This window comes from Salmo salar, chromosome 22, assembly GCF_965601325.2.
Source record: "Salmo salar chromosome 22, fSalSal1, whole genome shotgun sequence".
In the NCBI taxonomy this organism is placed as follows: domain Eukaryota; kingdom Metazoa; phylum Chordata; class Actinopteri; order Salmoniformes; family Salmonidae; genus Salmo; species Salmo salar.
Window position 1 is genome coordinate 11,174,620 of NC_138312.1, and position 20,129 is coordinate 11,194,748.

Consider the following 20,129-nt stretch of genomic DNA (forward strand, 5'->3'; position numbering starts at 1 on the left):
GATTTTAAAATAGCTTTTTGGTGAAAGCACATTTTGCAATATTCTAAGTACATAGCCCAGCCATCACGGCTAGCTATTTAGACACCCACCAAGTTTAGCCCTGACCAAACTCCGATTTACTATTACAAAAGTTTGATTACCTTTGGTGTTCTTCGTCAGAATGCACTCCCAGGACTGCTACTTCAATAACAAATGTTGGTTTGGTTCAAAATAATCCATTGTTATATCCAAATATCGGCGTTTTGTTCGTGCGTTCCAGACACTATCCGAAATGGTAAATCAGGGTTACGAGCATGGCGCAATTCGTGACAAAAAAAAATCTAAATATTCCATTACCGTACTTCGAAGCATGTCAACCGCTGTTTAAAATCTATTTTTATGCCATTTTTCTCGTAAAAAAGCGATAATATTCCGACCGGGAATCTGCGTTTAGGTAAACAGACAAAAGAAAATAAAGCATGGGGTCGACTCGGGCACGAGCCTGAGTCTCACAGTACTGTGACCAGCCACTACCCAAACGCGCTACTTTTTTTCAGCCAGAGCCTGCAAAGCCACGATTCAGCTTTTTCCCGCCTTCTGAGAGCCCATGGGAGCCGTAGGAAGTGTCACGTAACAGCAGAGATCCTCTGTAATGGATAGTGATAATCAAGAAGGCCAAGAAATTGTCAGACAGGGCACTTCCTGCATGGAATCTTCTCAGGTTTTGGCCTGCCAAATGAGTTCTGTTATACTCACAGACACCATTCAAACAGTTTTAGAAACTTTGGAGTGTTTTCTATCCAAAGCTAGTTCTAGTTTCTGGGCAGGAGTAATAATCAGATTAAATCGGGTACGTTTTTTATCCGGCCGTGAAAATACTGCCCCCTAGCCATAACAGGTTAACCCTCTGTTTCCCCTCATGTCCTTGTCGGTGATTGTTTGTTGTATGTATTGGTGCAAGTTATGTTCTGGTGTCTATTATTTTATTTTGTATATTTTGGTTTTCAGAGTTTTTGTATATTCATTAAACTCCTCTGTTTATACCAAGTTCACTCTCCTGCACCTGACTTCCCTGCCACCAGCACGCACCCGTTACAGAATCACCGACCCGAACTATGGAGTCTGCAGGAGAAGGTACCCTGGCCATTGAGGTGGAGGAGCGCATCCAGGAGCGTGCAGTAATACTTCACCATCTTGGCACCGCCATGGATCGCGTTGTCCAGACAATGGACCGCTGGGAGAGACAGGGAGTTCTTCCAGTGCCTCCACCAGCACAACCGGGGTCTCTCGAGCGCCCCTTTCCCGCCTGAATCCAGTGGGATTCGTCTCTCCTTGCCCCAGGAGTACGACGGGAGGGCTGCGAACTGCCAGGGGTTCTTATTACAATTAGACCTCTATCTGGCCACCGTCCACCCGGCTCCATCGGGCCGTGAGAGGGTGTCCGCCCTTGTCTCGTGCCTCACCGGGAGAGCCCTGGAGTGGGCCAACGCCGTGTGGAGAGAGGGAGATGCGTCCTTGGACCAGTTTCAGGAGTTCACCCGCTGTTTCCAGGCAGTCTTCGACCGCCCGCCCAAGGGTAGAGCGGCGGGTGAGCGCCTCTACCATCTGAGGCAGGAGATGAGGAGCGCCCAGGAGTTCGACCTGGAGTTTAGGACCCTGGCTGCCGGAGCGGGATGGAACAACAGGGCCCTGATCGACCATTACCGCTGCAGTCTGCGCGAGGACGTCCGTCAGGAGCTGGCCTGCAGAGAATCCACCCTCACGTTTGACCAGCTGGTGGACCTGTCCATCCGGCTGGACAACCTGCTGGCTACTCGCGGACGTTCACATCGGGGTCTGGTGGTTGACTTTCTGGTCATTACCCAGTTACTTCAGCACTGTACTGTAATGAATTATTATGTAACCTACTGGTAATTTTTGTATAGTTTAACCAAGGTTTCTGTGTACCTATGGGGCCTTGACCCTATATTCTAAAGCAAACATCTGTGCCACAGGGTTCAATTCTCGGGCCGACTCTTTTCTCTATGTATATCAATGATGTCGCTCTTGCTGCTGGATATTCTCTGATACACCTCTACGCAGACGACACCATTCTGGCCCTTCTTTGGACACTGTTGTCACGTTCTGACCAGAAAAGGGGTTATTTGTTATTGTAGTTTGGTCAGGACGTGGTAGGGGGAGTTTGTTTAGAGTGTTTTGGGGTTTGTTGGGCTATGTGTTATGTAGAGGGGTGTTTGTTTAGAGTGTTCCGGGGTTTTTGGGTTATGTTCTAGGTTAGTGTATTTCTATGTTAGATCTAGGTTATTTAGTTCTATGTTTAGTTAATTGGGATTGTCCTTCAATTGGAGGCAGCTGTTCCTTGTTGCCTCTGATTGAAGGTCCTATGTATAGGGGTGTGTTTGTAATGGGAATTGTGGGTAGTTGTCTCCTGTTTTGTGTCTGTAAACCAGACAGGACTGTTGTATCTCGTTCATTGTTTTTGTATGCATGATTTGTTTGTTTTTCCTTCTTTACATTAACCTCTGGGCGGGCTCGGGACGGACATCCAGCGAAAAATCCTATCGCCATTAGCATAACAAAATATATATATATTTGTTCAAATATAGGACTATGTTATATCGTTTTATAGATACACCTCTCCTGAATCGAACCACGTTGTCGATTTCAAAAAGGCTTTACAGCAAAAGCAAAACATTAGATTGTGTTAGAGGAGTATATCGTAAAAGTAGCCACATAGCCATTTTCCGACCAACCACATGCATCACAAATAACCAAAAAACAGCTAAATGCAGCACTAACCTTTGACATCATGTTACACAATACATGCATTCTTTTGTTCGATAAAGTTCATATTTATACATAAAAACAGCATTTTACATCGGCGCGTGACGTTGACTAACTATTTTCCCTCAAATGCATCCGGTGAAACAGCGCTACAATTTACTAAATTACTATTCGAAAACATTTTTAAAATGTAATATTGTCATTCTAAGATTTATAGATTAGCATCTCTTGAAAGCACCTGCAATGCCAGATTTAAAAATAACTTTACTGGGTAATCACACTTTGTGATAAAAGGGGATGCGATACTCAGAAAAATAGGCTAGCAATACAGGTCAGCGCCATCTTGGAACAATCGCATATCAAATCTAGTCTTGTATACTATTGTCAATAATCCCTTACCTTTGATTATCTTCATCAGAAAAAACTTCCAGGAATCCCAGGTCCACAACAAATGTATTTTCGTTTAAAAAAGTGAATCCTTTACGTCCCAATAGCTTGTTCTTGTTAGCGCGTTCTGAAGGCTGCTCCAAAAGTACCGTCAGCTGCGGGACTTCTCTCTCAACAAAATGCTTTTTTTTATTATTTAGGTTCGTTCAAACATGTCAAACGTTGTATAACATAAATCTTTAGGGCCTTTTTCAACCAGAGCTCCAATAACATTCAAGGGGGACAATTGCATTGTCTTTCAAAACGTTTCGAAAGGGGAGGGTAGCCAGGGGCGCCGGCGTCATAATGGTGATGGCCCTCCTCATGTGACCACGTTCCACAGACTCTCATTGTGTCAGTTTTCACAGTAGAAGGCTCAAACCACTTTGTAAAGACTGGGGACATCTAGTGGAAGCAATAGGAAGTGCTCAATGAACCATTGCTCACGGTGTGATTTATAGGCAAAGTGATGAAGTTGAGTCCGCAATTCAGAATTCCACTTCCTGTTACGATCTGTCTCGGGGTTTTGACTGCCGTATGAGTTCTGTTATACTCACAGACACCATTCAAACAGTTTTAGAAACTTTGGGGTGTTTTCTATCCACAAGTATTAATTATATGCATATCCTAGCTTCTGAGTTTGAGTAGGAGGCCGTTTAACCTGTTTGGGCTAGGGGGCAGTATTGAGAATTTTGGAAAAAATATGTGCCCATTTTTAACTGCCTCCTACACCAACTCAGAAGCTAGAATATGCATATTATTGTTCAGGTTTGGATAGAAAACACCCTAAAGTTTCTAAAACTGTTTGAATGGTGTCTGTGAGTATAACAGAACTCCTATGGCAGGCAAAAACCTGACAAGGTTTCATGCAGGAAGTGGCCTGTCTGACAAGGAGTCGTGCGTCTTGCATCTGTTTATTGAAGAGTAAGGATCTTAGCTGTAACGTGACAATTCCCAGGGCTCCAATAGGCTCTCAGAAGCCGGGAAAATCCTGAAGGATGACGAGGCAGCCTCAGGCTGAAACAGATTATCACCTTATCCAAGTGGCCGATCAGAGGACCATTGAATGAGGCGCGTGCGCGATTAGCCCCCGTGGAGTATATTCATTAGGCTGTTTAGCTTATTGCAGATTCCCGGTCGGAATATTATCGCTTTTCTACGAGATAAATTGCATAAAAATTGATTTTAAACAGCGGTTGACATGCTTCGAAGTACGGTAATGGAATATTTAGAAATGTTTTGTCACGTTCTGCGCCATGCGTGCGACCGTGGATTAGCATTCTGATAGTGTCTAGAACGCACGAACAAAACGACGCTATTTGGATATAAAGATGGATTATTTGGGACCAAACCTACATTTGTTATTGAAGTAGAAGTCCTGGGAGTGCATTCTGACAAAGACAACAAAAGGTAATCAAACTTTTATAATAGTAAATCTGATATTGGTGAAGGCTAAACGTGCTGGGTGTCTAAATAGCTAGCCCTTGATGGCTGGGCTATGTACTTAGAATATTGCAAAATGTGCTTCATCCGAAAAGCTATTTTAAAATCGGACATATCGAGTGCATAGAGGAGTAATGTATCTATAATTCTTAAAATAATTGTTATGCTTTTTGTGAACGTTTATCGTGAGTAATTTAGTAAAATTGTTAGTAAATTCACCGGAAGTTTGCGGGGGGTATGCTAGTTCTGAACGTCACATGCTAATGTAAAAAGCTGTTTTTTGATATAAATATGAACTTGATTGAACAGACATGCATGTATTGTATAACATAATGTCCTAGGTGTGTCATCTGATGAAGATCATAAAAGGTTAGTGCTGCATTTAGCTGTGGCTTTGGGTTTATGTGACATTGTATGCTAGCTTGAAAAATGGGTGTCTGATTATTTCTGGCTGGGCACTCTCCTGACATAATCTAATGTTTTGCTTTCGTTGTAAAGCCTTTTTGAAATCGGACAGTGTGGTTAGATAAACGAGAGTCTTGTCTTTAAATAGCTGTAAAATAGTCATATGTTTGAGAAATTGAAGTAATAGTATTTCAAACGATTCAAAAATCGCGCCACTGGATTAGACTGGCTGTTACGTAGGTGGGACGAATTCGTCCCGCCTAGCCCATAGAGGTTAAAATGGGCACTAATTTTTTTCCAAAATCGCTGTAGCGCCCCCTATCCTAGGCGACCGTCAAGAGGTTAAAAAGAACATGAGTATACACGTTCCCGCTGCACCTTGGTCCAATCCTTACGACACACGTTACAACTGTGCTAACAAACCTCCAAACGAGCTTGAACGCCATACAATACTCCTTCTGTGGCCTCAGACTGCTTTTAAATGCGAGTAAAACTAAGTGCATGCTCTTCAACCGATTGTTGCCCGCACCCTCCCGCCCAACAAGCATCACTACTCTGGGAGGTTCTGACCTAGAATATGTGGACAACTACAAATACCTAGGTGTCTGGTTAGACTGTAAACTCTCCTTCCAGACTCACATTAACTTCTCTAGGGTAGGGGGCAGTATTTTGACGTCCGGATGAAAGGTGTGCCCGTAGTAAACTGCCTGCTACTCAGGCTCAGAAGGTAGGATATGCATATTATTAGTAGATTTGGATAGAACTCTGTTCTAGAAACTCCGAAGTTTCTAAAACTGTTTGAATGATGTCTGTGAGTATAACAGAACTCATATGGCAGGCAAAAACCTGAGAAGAATCCAACCAGGAAGTGTGGAAATCTGAGGTTTGTAGTTTTTCAAGTGATTGCCTATACAGTGACTTAGGGTTCATTTTGCACTTCCTAAGGCTTCCACTTGATGTCAACAGTCTTTAGAACGTTGTTTCATGCTTCTACTGTGGCTGGGGAGAGAATAAGAGCTGACTCAACAAGTGGACTGCTTGAGGCCAATGAGTTGTTTACTGCGCGGTCACACAGGTGCGCCGTTCCTTCTTTTTCCTCTGTAATGAATACACTATTGTCCGGTTGGAATATTATCTAATATTTATGATAAAAAGACCCTAAGGATTGATTGTAAACATCGTTTGACATGTTTCTACGAACGTAAATATAACTTTTTTTGACTTTTCGTCGTGACATTTTGCGCACGCTTCCTGCATTTGGAGTAGTGGACTAAACACGCGAACAAAAAGGAGGTATTTGGACATAAATTATGGACTTTATCGAACAAAACAAACATTTATTGTGGAACTGGGATTCCTGGGAGTGCATTCTGATGAAGATCATCAAAGGTACGTGAATATTTATAATGCTATTTCTGATTTTAGTTGACTCCAAAATGGCGGGTATCTGTATTGCTTGTTGATGTTGTTGTCTGAACGCTGTACTCAGATTATTGAAAAATTTGCTTTCGCCGAAAATCTTTTTGGAAAAGTGTATCTATAATTCTTTGAATAACTGTTGAATACTTTATCAATGTTTATGATGAGTATTTCTGTAAATGTGCTCATTCACCGGAAGTTTTGGGATGCAAAACATTTCTGAACATTACACGCCAATGTAAAATTGGGGTTTTGGATATAAATATGAACTTTATAGAGCAAACCATACATGTTGTGTAACATGAAGTCCTATGAGTGCCATCTGATGAAGATCATCAAAGGTTAGTGATTCATTTTAGCTGTATTTCTGGTTTTTGTGACACCTCTCCTTGCTTGGAAAATGGGTGTGTTTTTCTTGTCTCGGCGCTGTCCTAACATAATCTAATGTTATGCTCTCGCCGTAAAGACTTTTTGAAATCGGACAATGTGGTTGGATTAACGAGAACTGTATCTTTAAAATGGGATATAATAGTTATGTTTGAGAAATTTGAATTATGAGATTTTATGAGCGTCCCACATACCCCAGAGAGGTTAAGCATCCACAATCCAAAATTAAATCTAGAATCGGCTTCCTATTTCACAGTAAATCCTCCTTCACTCATGCTGCCAAACATACCCTCGTAAAACTGACTATCCTACCGATCTTTGACTTCGGCGATATCATTTACAAAATAGCCACCAACACTCTACTCAGCAAACTGGATGCAGTCTACCACAGTGCCATCCGTTTTGTTACCAAATCACCTTATACCATCCACCACTGCGACATGTATGCTCTAGTCAGCTGTCCCTCGCTACATATTCATAGCCAGACCCACTGGCTCCAGGTCATCTATAAGTCTATGCTAGGTAAAGCTCCGCCTTATCTCAGTTCACTGGTCACGATAACAACACCCACCCGTAGCACACGTTCCAGCAGGTATATCTCACTGATCATCCCCAAAGCCAACACCTCATTTGGCCGCCTTTCCTTCCAGTTCTCTGCTGCCAGTGACTGGAACGAATTGCAAAAATCGCTGAAGTTGGAGACTTTTGTTTCCCTCACCAACTTTAAACATCAGCTCTCTGAGCAGCTAACCGATCGCTGCAGCTGTACATAGTCCATCTGTAAATAGCCCACCCAATCTACCTACCTCATCCCCATACTGTTTTTATTTACTTTTCTGCTCTTTTGCACACCAGTATCTCTACTTGCACATCATCATCTGCTCATTTATCACTTGTGTTAATCTGATAAATTGTAATTATTCGGTCCTATGGCCTATTTATTGCCTACCTCCTCATGCCTTTTGCACAGACTGTAGACTTTCTTTTTTTCTAGTGTCTATAGACTTCCTTTTTTTCCTAGTGTGTCATTGATTTGTTTATTGTGTTATTGGCTTGTTTATTGTTTATTCCATGTGTAACTCTGTGTTGTTGTCTGTGTCACACTGCTTTGCTTTATCTTGGCCAGGTGTAGCAATGCCTCCTAGTAGGCGTTGGGGGGGGGGGGGGGGGGGGGGGTGTAGGATTCAGGAGCAGGAGAGCGAAGAAGTTCCAGTGGCACAAAACGTTTAATAAGGCGGTCCCGAACTTACAATACAAACAAGTGGGAAAAACACGCACAAACGTAGTCGCCACCCACAGGGAATAAACCACACACATAGAGGAGAAATCTTGACTCCAAAAACAAAGTCTCGAAAGCACACGGTAACATATTCTGAAAATAAATCGAAACCCCGTGGTGCAGGCACGCACCCCTAACATGCAATACACACAAATAATCCCGCACAAAGCCTAGCATGCAGCGGGGTGTAGATAAACCCACCGAAATCAACTAACTGAACACAGGTGTGAAAAAACAGACAGACACAAATGAAAAGGAAAATGGGATCGGTGGCAGCTAGTAGGCCGGCGACGACGACCGCCGAGCACCGCCCGAACAGGGAGAGGAGCCACCTTCAGTGGAAGTCGTGACACCAGGTCGCAGTTGTAAATGAGAACTTGTTCTCAACTAACCTACCTGGTTAAATAAAGGTGAAAAAAAGGGTTGCCAGCTCGTTAATGGGAGGGTGTTTCACCTGTGCTGGCCCAGTGCTCCAGTTTGTCTTGATAGATGCGGATGGTTAACACCTTTAGTTGGTCCGCCTTATTTACATTTCTAGACAAACCATACTTTATCTGATTTCCCTGATTTCCTTTTGCTCTACCTATGCCTTTTAGTGGGCAAATTTTGTGGAAACTCTTGTCTTTTAGGTCCCAGTTGTTGTTGCTATGCAGCCTTCAGTGGACTTTAGAACCCCTACTAAAACCCCACCTGTTTTGGTTCTTGTCAGTGACTCTTTGTTAGTTCCCCCTCCTGTTCGAGCAACATTTTTGGTTTTCTTGCTGGGGAACGTAACAATCACCAATAATTCACTACCCAGATAGCAGACAATTCCGGGCCACTTGCGGCAACTGTTTGGCACTGCTGCCTTTGCCTCAGAATGGGCCAGTCCTATGTGGGCCAAATACGGCAGGCCAAATTTGGGCCAATTGTGGCTTGCGATATAATGCCAACATATACACTACCGTTCAAAAGTTTGGGGTCACTTAGAAATGTCCTTGTTTTTGGAAAAGCACATTTTTTGTCCATATAAATAACATCAAATTGATCTGAAATACAGTGTAGACATTGTTAATGTTGTTAATGACTTTTGGCCAGAATTTTTTGTGGAATATCTGCATAGGCGTACAGAAGCCCATTATCAGCAACCATCACTCCTGTGTTCCAATGGCACGTTGTGTTAGCTAATCCAAGTTTATCATTTTAAAGGCTAATTGATCATTAGAAAACCCTTTTGCAATTATGTTAGCACAGCTGAAAACTGTTGTTCTGGTTAAAGAAGCAATAAAACTGGCCTTCTTTAGACTAGTTGAGTATCTGGAGCATCAGCATTTGTGGGTTCGATTACAGGCTCAAAATGGCCAGAAACAAAGTACATTCTTCTGCAACTCGTCAGTCTACTCTTGTTCTGAGAAATGAAGGCTGTTCCATGTGAGCAATTGCCAAGTACCTGAAGACCTCATACAATGCTGTGTACTGCTCCCTTCACAGAACAGTGAAAACTGTCTCTAACCAGAATAAAAGGTGCACAACTGAGCAAGAGTCCAAGTACATTAGAGTGTCTAGTTTGAGAAACAGACGCCTCACAAGTCCTCACAAGGCCTTCCAGCTACAATAGTTGTTTACAACATTAACTATGTCTACACTGTATTTCTGATCAATTTGATGTTATTTTAAATGGACAAAAAAAGGATCTATAAAAAACAAGGACATTTCTAAGTGACCCCAAACTTTTGAATGGTAGTGTATTTCATATAATTTTTTTATTAAATATGCACTCGACATTTTATGCACTTGACATCTCATATGTATATATCAATTTCACTGTTATATTTAATTTATTGTACTCAACATTTTATGCACTCGACATCTCACATGTACATATCAATTTCACGTTAACTGCCTGTTTACACATTCTCTATACTCTTTGATCCATTTTTAGTAATATTTTAGATTGTATTCGTATATTTTGTACTTGCTGTTGTTGGCCGACATGCAAGTAAGCAATTCCTTGTAAGGTATTACTATATTTCTTGCATATGACAAACATATTTGCCTTGACCCCCTATTTCGGTGCTACATAAAGTTGAACCTATTAAATGGTTTAATGGTTCTTTTGAACCTAAGGAAATGGTTCTTTATATAGCCATACAGGTTCCATTCATAACCTTAAGCATGCCTTTAACATAGTTTAACTCTGATGTTTTTTTTTTATTATCTTTAAAGTAAAGCACATTCACTATTGTGAATAACCATTGTTATTTTTTTGTGTACCAAATGTTTTACTCTGTTAGATTATTCAAAGTGAATACCTCCAACTCTTTGGCGCCAACCCCAAGTCATAATGACATGAACAACCACTTAAACTACAAGACCCCTGTTATTTCGAGAGGAGAACCCAGGGATCAGTTACCAGCTTGCAGCATTGCTAGCTAGCTACATGTGACAATAACACTGTTGTTGGATCGGTTGCATCCAATAGCTAGCTAGCTAACTTAATGAACTAGTTAGGTTAGCTATTTTTCCCTACCTAACCTTTTATATAGCTTAGCTAGCTAGCTGTCAATAATATATTTTCATTGTGAAACTGCAATTGGACTGTGAAAAATGTAGTGTAGGCAAGGTAACCTGGCTAGGTTAGCTAGCAATGAATTTCTGGCAATGAGCTAGCTAGTCAAATATGTCAGCTAGCTAGCTTGTCAGGGAGCCTTAAAAGCTAGCACGATTTATATTGGACTTATAGCAAGTAGGCTGTCAACTGCAATTATTTGCTGTGCGGTTATTTGACTAACATTTGTGAGCTAAATCGGAGCTTGTTCTTTGTGATCGCTAGCTAACTATCTAAGTTAACATATCCTTAGCTGCCCAAGTAAAATGAGCAGGTGTGCTAGCTAGTAGCTAGCTTCTCACTAGCTTGTTCTCATTTTTCTTTTAGGTTGTGTGAATTAGCTGTAGGGGCCACTACTGAGGATGCTAGCTATTAAATGGTGAACACTGTAGCTAGCTAACAATATTTGATAAACGAGTGTGCAAAGCTGTCATCAAGGCAAAGGGTGGCTATTTGATGAATCTCAAATGTAAAATATATTTTGATTTGTTTAACACTTTTTTTGGTCATACATGATGTGTTATGTCATAGTTTTGATGTTTTCACGATTATTTTACAATGTAGAATATAGTAAAAATAAAGAAAAACCCTAGGTGTTCTAAAACTTTTGACTGGTAGTGTACATCTTGAGCTATATCTCATGCATCCTCACAGGCGATTGAAGTGTCCCCAGTGTTGCTTGTTGTTTTGGCCTTGGTTGGAGGTGCTTATTTTATCTACAATGTTTAGCAACATTGTCTCTTCCTAACAAAAGCTAGAAAGTGTTGGTCTCTTTTTGCATTTCCATCTCCTGAACAAGTCAGCTATTATAATTATGCTTTAAAAGTTTGTGGTATTATTATCTGAGACATAACCAATATCCAGAACTTTTCTGTTGTCTATGTGGTTACAGATTGACTATTTGGGATTGAAGGTGGCTGTGATGTGAAAGAGAGTGTGTGGAGGACCATGGCACACATAATCTTCCCTGTGGCTCAGTTGGTAGAGCATGGTGTGTGCAACGCCAGGGTTGTGGGTTTGATTCCCACGGGGGGCCAGTACAAAAAAAAGATGTATGAAATGTATGTATTCACTACTGTAAGTCGCTCTGGATAAGAGCGTCTGCTAAATTACTTAAATGTAAATGTAAATTATCTCCCATGATGTTTCAAAGACCATGAACTGGAGGGGAATCAATGGAAAGGTGCCCTTCTGCCAACTGCAGCTCAAAGAGACAGGTAATGTTCTACTGTTGCCAAAGTCCTTCATGAATACTAGAAAGCATAGAAAGAAACAACTAAATAAACCAATGATTTTTTTTCTCCCCAATTTAAAATGTAAAGCTGCGATGAGGAGAAACCGGCTCACGTCCGGTGCAAAGAAGTGAGAGGTTGAACAATATGTAGATACTCTTGGTGGTGTTCTGATAACCACCAGAGGGTAAAAAATGTTTCACAAATGTTTGTTCCAATACTACAGCATAAACACTATGCTTGTAACTGGGGGGGCGGGGTCTGGTTTTAGTTGAAATTAAGATCAGCTGCGCATGGGGAATCTAGCTTGTATTTTTATTTTTACCAAGTGATCATATGATGTTAATAGTGCTACATTTTCATTACAACTATGTTGTCATTAAGCTGGACAAGTGTTGTTTTGCACCATATATGTTGCTGTCTTAGTGACTAGTTTATGTTACAATGTTTTCAGTGTTTGTTGTTTCAGGGCTTGTTGTAATCTGCAAGTCATGTTTCTATTTTGTATTTACAAGGCTCATTTGGGCAACAATCATTTGAGATGTGAGCTTGTTTTAAAACCATATGTGTAACAGTGTTAGCTGTGTTGCCATTGCAGAACATTCATGTGAAGTATCAATGCACTTGTACGTTATGGTGCATGATTGAGTAAGCTAACATGCATATACTAGACTTTAAATTAGAATACTGTACTGTAATGTACTAATGTGCTTTATTGTGCTAACTGTACTGTACTATACAAATTAAAAGACAATTTCAGTATTTAGGTCCCTAATCATATAAATGCCATGTTATAGAAGGGTGAAGACGACACTTTTTTGGAAATATCATGAGGTTTTGAGTAACTTACCCGCAGCAGCAGTTATCTTCCTGAGATGAAAATAGTAACAAAGGCTCCAAAAACACACAACTACGTGCTTTTACAATCTGCAAAGTTCTCGTTATCATGGTGCAGGTCTGTAGAGTTATGGCTGCAGCATCTGAGCCACTGCAGGGCCATAATTCCAAACCACATGTGGGCCAGATATACATTTCACTAACTGGGTAGTATCACAACATTAGGAAACATTTTATGAACCATTAACTTTAACGCGTCAACGTGCTCATGAATATTCATATCTCGCCCCAATACCTGAAAGGCATGATAAATTCCCCTGCCACTCTTCAGACTTGTTTGGACAGGAGCCTCTGACCGGAAAGTTTGGTTTCCGGGTCATGGGTCTCCCGGTCATGTGACAAAGCCTGGGATCGAACCCGGGTCTGTAGTGACGCCTCAAGCACAACGATGCAGTGCCTTAGACCGCTGTGTCACTCAAGAGGCCAAAGCAGGTATTCATTTACAATAATTCAGTTAATTCTTACATTAATTCAGGCTTTCGTTCATTTAGACCATACGCATGCCATATAAAGTTTAAACCTGTGCAGCTAGTAAAAATGTGAGTAGCCAGGTAGCCAAAAGCCTACTAAATAAATATAGGCTCTGTTTATAGCACATAGTCTATTTGATTCTAGTAATTGTTTTTAGTTTCAACTAAACTATTTAATTATCTAAACCAGATTGAATGTAAGGGTATTATTTTGTTATGTCGACCATGGACTTTCATTTGGTAAGAAGGCTAATTAGAAGGCTCTTTTTCAAAGCGATTTGAGTTGAATGTGCCACATTGCATTGTGAAAATAAGGTTGGCTGTGTAAGAGAGGCGAAGTCAGGTGCAGGATAGCAGAGTAGAATAAACTGGCGCACTTTTATTCCGTTCAACAATAGGCACAAAAGATGACATAAGTGCCCAAAAACACGGAACTTAAACAATAAAAGTATCGCGCATGAACATACACCAGTAACAACGAACAATTACACACAAAGACATGATGGGAAACAGAGGACTAAATACATGTAGATTGATTGGGGAATGAAAACCAGGTGTGTATGGAACAAGACAAAACAAATGGACATATGAAAAATAGAGCGGCAATGGCTAGAAAGCCGGTGACGTCGATCGCCGAATGCCGCCCAAACAAGGAGAGAAGCCGACTTCGGCGGAAGTTGTGACAGTACCCCTCCCCGACGCGCGGCTCCAGCGGCGCGCCGACACCGGCCTCGGAGACGACCCGGAGGGTGAGGCGCAGGGCGATCCGGTGAAACTCCTGCAGCAGTTTGGGATCCAAAACATCCGCAACCGGAACCCAGTACCTCTCCTCTGGACCGTACCCCTCCCACTCCACGAGGTACTGAAGGCCCCCCGCCCGACGCCTCGAATCTAGGATGGAATGAATGATGTACGCCGGGGCCCCCTCGATATCCAAAGGGGGCAGAGGGACCTCCCGCACCTCAGATTCCTGGAGCAGACCAGCCACCACCGGCCTGAGGAGAGACACATGGAACGAGGGGTTAATACGATAATCAGAGTGAAGCTGTAATCTATAACATACCTCGTTCACCCTCCTCAGGATTTTGAAGGGCCCCACAAACCACGGACCCAGCTTCCGGCAGGGCAGGCGAAGGGGCAGGTTTCGGGTCGAGAGCCAGACCCGGTCCCCCGGTGCGAACACTGTGGTAATGGTCAGCGCTGGTTTTCTGGCGAAGTGCGGCTCGCTGGAGGAGTACACGTGCGGCCTCCCATGTCTCCTCCGCGTACCTGAACCAGTCGTCCACCGCAGCGGTCTGACCCTGATGCCACGGCGCCAGAACCGGCTGGTACCCCAATACGCACTGGAAGGGGGAGAGGTTAGTGGAGGAGTGGCGAAGCGAGTTCTGTGCCATCTCGGTCCAGGGCACGAACGCCGCCCACTCCTCTGGCCGGTCCTGGCAATAGGACCGCAGAAACCTGCCCACATCCTGGTTGACTCTCTCTACCTGCCCGTTACTCTCGGGGTGAAAACCTAAGGTAAGGCTGATCGAGACCCCTAGACGTTGCATGAACGTCTTCCAGACTCTCGACGTGAACTGGGGACCCCAATCAGACACTATATCCTCAGGCACCCCGTAGTGCCGGAAGACGTGAGTAAACAGGGCTTCCGCAGTCTGTAGGGCCATAGGAAGACCGGGCAGAGGGAGGAGACAATTGGATTTAGAGAATTGATCCACAATGACCAGGATCGTAGTGTTTCCCTGTGAAAGAGGTAGATCAGTTAAAAAATCCACAGACAGGTGTTACCAAGGTCGTTGTGGAACGGGTAAGGGGTGTAGCTTACCTCTGGGCAGGTGTCTCGGAGCCTTACTCTGGGCACACACCGAGCATTAGGAAACATAGATCCTCAAGTCCTTAGCCAAGGTGGGCCACCAGTACTTCCCAGTCAGACAGCGCACCGTCAGACCGATCCCTGGATGACCAGAGGAGGGTAACGTGTGGGCCCAATAGATCAACTGGTCATGGACAGCAGACGGAACGTGCATACGCCCGACCGGACACTGGAGGGGAGCGGGTCCTGTACGCAACGCCTGCTCAATGTCCGCATCCAACTCCCACACGACCGGCGCTACCAGGCAAGAGGCCGGGAGTATGGGAGTCTGATCCATGGGCCGCTCCTCTGCGTCATACAGCCGGGACAGTGCATCTGCCTTTGTATTCTGGGAACCTGGTCTATAGGACAGGGTAAATACCAAACGGGTAAAGAACATGGCCCACCTTGCCTGTTGAGGATTCAGTCTCCTCGCTGCCCGGATGTACTCCAGGTTGCGGTGGTCAGTCCAGATGAGGAAAAGGTGTTTAGCCCCCTCAAGCCAATGTCTCCACGCCTTCAACGCTTTATCCACAGCTAACAGCTCCCGGTCCCCCACATCATAGTTACGCTCCGCTGGGCTGAGCATCTTTGAGACGAAAGCACAGGGGCGGAGTTCTGGTGGCGCACCCGAGCTTTGTGTGAGCACGGCTCCTATCCCAGCCTCGGATGCGTCCACCTCCACTATGAATGCCAGAGAGTGATCCGGATGGGCCAGCACGGGAGCCGAAGTAAACAGAGCTCTTAGCTGCCCAAAGCCCTTTCCTCCTCAGCCGACCACTGCAACCCTACAGGACCCCCCTTCAGCAGTGAGGTAATGGGAGCAGCCACCTAGCCAAAACCCTGGATAAATCTCCGGTAGTAATTGGCAAACCCTAAAAATCGCTTCTCCTCCTTTACCGTTGTGGGAATCGGCCAATTACGCACGGCTGCAATGCGGTCACTCTCCATCTCCACCTCTGATGTGGAAACGCGATACCCTAGGAAGGAGACGGCCTGCTGAAAGAACAGGCATTTCTCAGCCTTGACGTACAGGTCATGCTCCAACAGTCGTACAAGTACCCTGCGTACCAAGGACACATACTCGGCGCGTGTAGCGGAGTATATCAGAATGTCATCGATATACACCACTACACCCTGCCCGTGCAGGTCACTGAAAGTCTCGTCTACAAATGATTGGAAAACTGATGGAGCATTCATCAACCCGTACAGCATAACTAAGTACTCATAATTCCCTGAGGTGGTACTAAACGCTGTCGTGTGTTTGGCTATGCCGGATTAAGTGATATGACATGCTAACCTATAAAATTCTTTCTCTGTAATTAATATTACCTGATTAAGCTAATCATGTAAATGTAATTAACTAGAAAGTCGGGACACCACGGAAGAGTGTTTATAGAGCCGTTATCTTCCGAATGAACTCTTAAAGACCTATTTATATTTTACATCGATAGCAGTCAATATTAACCCTTATCTTATTTTCAGTCTCATAATGAAAGTTGTAAATTCTTGGCTATCTTCATGAACCCTGGCTAACAAGTTGAATCAGCAATACAAAATTGGGTTTCATTATTTATTTACTAAATACCTAAACTAATCACACAGAATTACAAATACACAGAATACAAATGATGTCATACAGAAAACATCCCTGGTGGACGGAACCTGTATGATGGCTGGTTACACAAAGGAAAGGGGGTTGGGCTTGAATGAAAGAGCGGGAAGACTTAGGAACAAAGAAACAGCAGCTATGCTATCGTAAATACATTATCTTATGCATTCTAAATTACCGCCCATTTGGAAAAGGAAAATGCAATAAATATTTACTCTGAGCAGCGCTTCGGTAGATTGGTCGTAGATGCTGGCCGGGTTGGCCAACAGATCTTCCTGTCCTCGGAAGAATGTCAATGGTCCGTCCTTTCCTAGCCCGCGTCTACAGTGGCCGCTGCTAACTCAACGGCTAGGAAGTATCACTTCTGTAGTGAATAAGCTCAAAGTTCATACCATTCGCCACCAAAGCTCACGCCGAGGTTGGCTTAGTTCTGTACTTGACATGTGTGTCCTTCTAACGTAGAGGCTGCAGACCTCACGTACTGGAACATGTGGTTATCTTTTCGTCAAAGGCTTATATAGTGGAGAAGGGGAAGGATGTGTTTCATCGTTTATAACCCCTGTCTCTTCACAGGGGCAGGCCACTGATCAAGCAGGGCACTTTCCTTATGAAAACGCAATTCTCTTATTTGGAAGCTAAAATTACATTTAATCTCCTAACAAACAATTTCAATATCAAACATTTCAATTGCATAACAATTCCATGTGACTCTGATAACTAGAGGGTGTATACTTTCCCAGGTACAGTTTAGGTCGTCCTGTCATCAGTCATAATGTCTCAGATGACAACCGAACTGACATCCATACTCATTACGTTCCAAAGCATATTTCCAACTGGTTTTATTACCAAAATATGGTTCCTTTTCCCCATTTGTTTGATGTTCCTAGACTCTCTATATTTAACACAGGCTATTCAACAGTCCTTCAGTAGGGTCAGAAAGAGAGGGGAAGGGAGAAAGGTATTTATAGGGGGGTCATAAACCTTACCCACAGGCCAACGTCATGACAACGCTGTCTTCCACTCGTCTCCCTAACGGATACGCACCAGGTTATACGCACTCCTGAGATCCAGTTTCGTGAAGAAGCGTTCCCCATGCATTGGCTCAATCGCCGTGGCGATAAGAGGTAGCGGGTAACTGTACCTCACCGTGATTTGATTGAGAGCTTTGTAGTCAATGCACGGCGTAGACCTCCATCCTTCTTCACAAAAAAATAAACTCGAGGAGGCGGGTGACGTGGAGGACCGAATGTACCCTGACGCAGGGATTCAGAAACATATGTCTCCATAGCCACCGTCTCCGCTTACGACAGGGGATACACGTGACTCCTGCGAAGCGCAGCATCTGCCAGGAGATTTATCGCACAATCCCCCCCGTCGATGAGGTGGTAATTGAGTCGCCTTCTTTTAACAGAAGGCGAGAGCCAAATCGGCATATTCTGGGGGATGTGCACGGTGGTGACCTGGTCTGGACTTTCCACTGTGGTAGCACCAACGGAAACCCCTACACACCTCCCCGAGCAATCTCGCGACCACCCCATGAGAGCCCTCTGTTGCCAGGAAATAGTGGGGTTATGAAGAGCTAACCAGGGTAGGCCTAGTACCATGGGAAACGCAGGACAGTCAACGAGAAAGAGACTGATTTTCTCCTCGTGACCCCCCTGCATCTCCATGGTCAGGGAGATGGTGGCTTCCCTGATTAGCCCGGACCCTAATGGTCGACTATCCAGAGCCTGAACCAGGAATGGTCTAACTACAGGAATAATGGGGATCCCGAAACTAAGGGCTAATGCTCTGTCGATAAAATTCCCAGCTGCGCCTGAATCGACGAGCGCCTTATGCTGGGAATGTGGGGAAAAAATCAAGGAAACAAACAGATACAAACAGGTGATCAACAGAGGACTCTGGATGAGTGTGGTGCGAACTCACCTGGGGTGACGCCAGAGTGCCCTGCCTGTTGCCTCGACTCCCAGAGGAACCAACCCGGCACCGACCGGCAGTGTGCCCTCTGTGGCCACAGATGGTGCACGTGATGGCTCCTCCTTCAGTCTCCCTATGAGCAGCCCCTCCCAACTCCATTGGCACCGGAGCGGGGGTGATGGAAGATGGCACTGACAGAGCCCCTCTGGGCATCTGCCGAGTGACCAGTAGGTTATCCAACCGGATGAACAAATCCACCAGTTGGTCAAAGGAGATGGTGGCATCCCTGCAGGCCAGCTCACGTCGGACGTCCTCACGCAGGCTGCACCGATAGTGGTCGATGAGGGCCCTGTCGTTCCAGCCTGCTCCGGCGGCCAAGGTCCGGAATTCGAGGGCAAAATCCTGGGCGCTCCTCGTCCCCTGCCTTAAATGGAAGAGCCGTTCCCCCGCCGCTCTACCCTCGGGCGGATGGTCGAAGACTGCCCGGAAGCGCTCCTCGACTCCTCTAACCGGGGTACCTGCTCCTGCTGACTCCATCATTGGTGTGTAATTCTGTTAAGACTGTGTAAGGGTGGCGAAGTCAGGTGCAGGAGAGCAGAGTAGAGTAAACAGGCACACTTTTATTCCGTTCAACAATAGGCACAAAAAATTACATAAGTGCCCAAAACACGGAACATAAACATTAAAAGTATCGCGCATGAACATACACCATTAACAAAGAACAATTACACACAAAGACATGATGGGGAACAGAGGACTAAATACATGTAGATTGATTGGGGAATAAAAACCAGGTGTGTATGGAACAAGACAAAACAAATGGACATATGAAAAATAGGGCGGCGATGGCTAGAAAGCCGGTGACGTCGATCGCCGAACGCCGCCCGAACAAGGAGAGGAGCCGACATCGGCGGAAGTTGTGACAATAGGCCTATCGTTCTTAATTCATGGCATGGTTTCATTTTATCCAAACGTTGAATAGACATGTAGACAAATTAATTAATGCAGGGAATGGAATAGCCTAATATTTTCCTACCCAGTTTAGGGTAAGGGGCGGGGGAGAGATTGGGGTTAGGATACAAACCCGGTTTAGGGTAAGGGGCGGGATTGGGTTTAAGTACAGAGCTGAAGTAATTGGGTCACGACGGAAAGTAATAGGAAACAACAGGCAATGACAGTAATTACCCAGATACAAAATACTCAAAATGTAAGTTTGGAAGTTGGCCCACATACATTTTATAAATGTATATGAAAGTTCCAAGTACATTCTTAATAAGTATACGGTGCTGCTAAAAAGAGGTGAAATGGCCTTTAACAAGTACTACTTAACTTCTGCTTATTAACTTCTATTATTGGTAGTTCTTCAGTAAATAATAATAGTTTCTACATAACCAGGAAAATTCATCACACTTTAGATCAGTATTTACCAGCTATAGATAA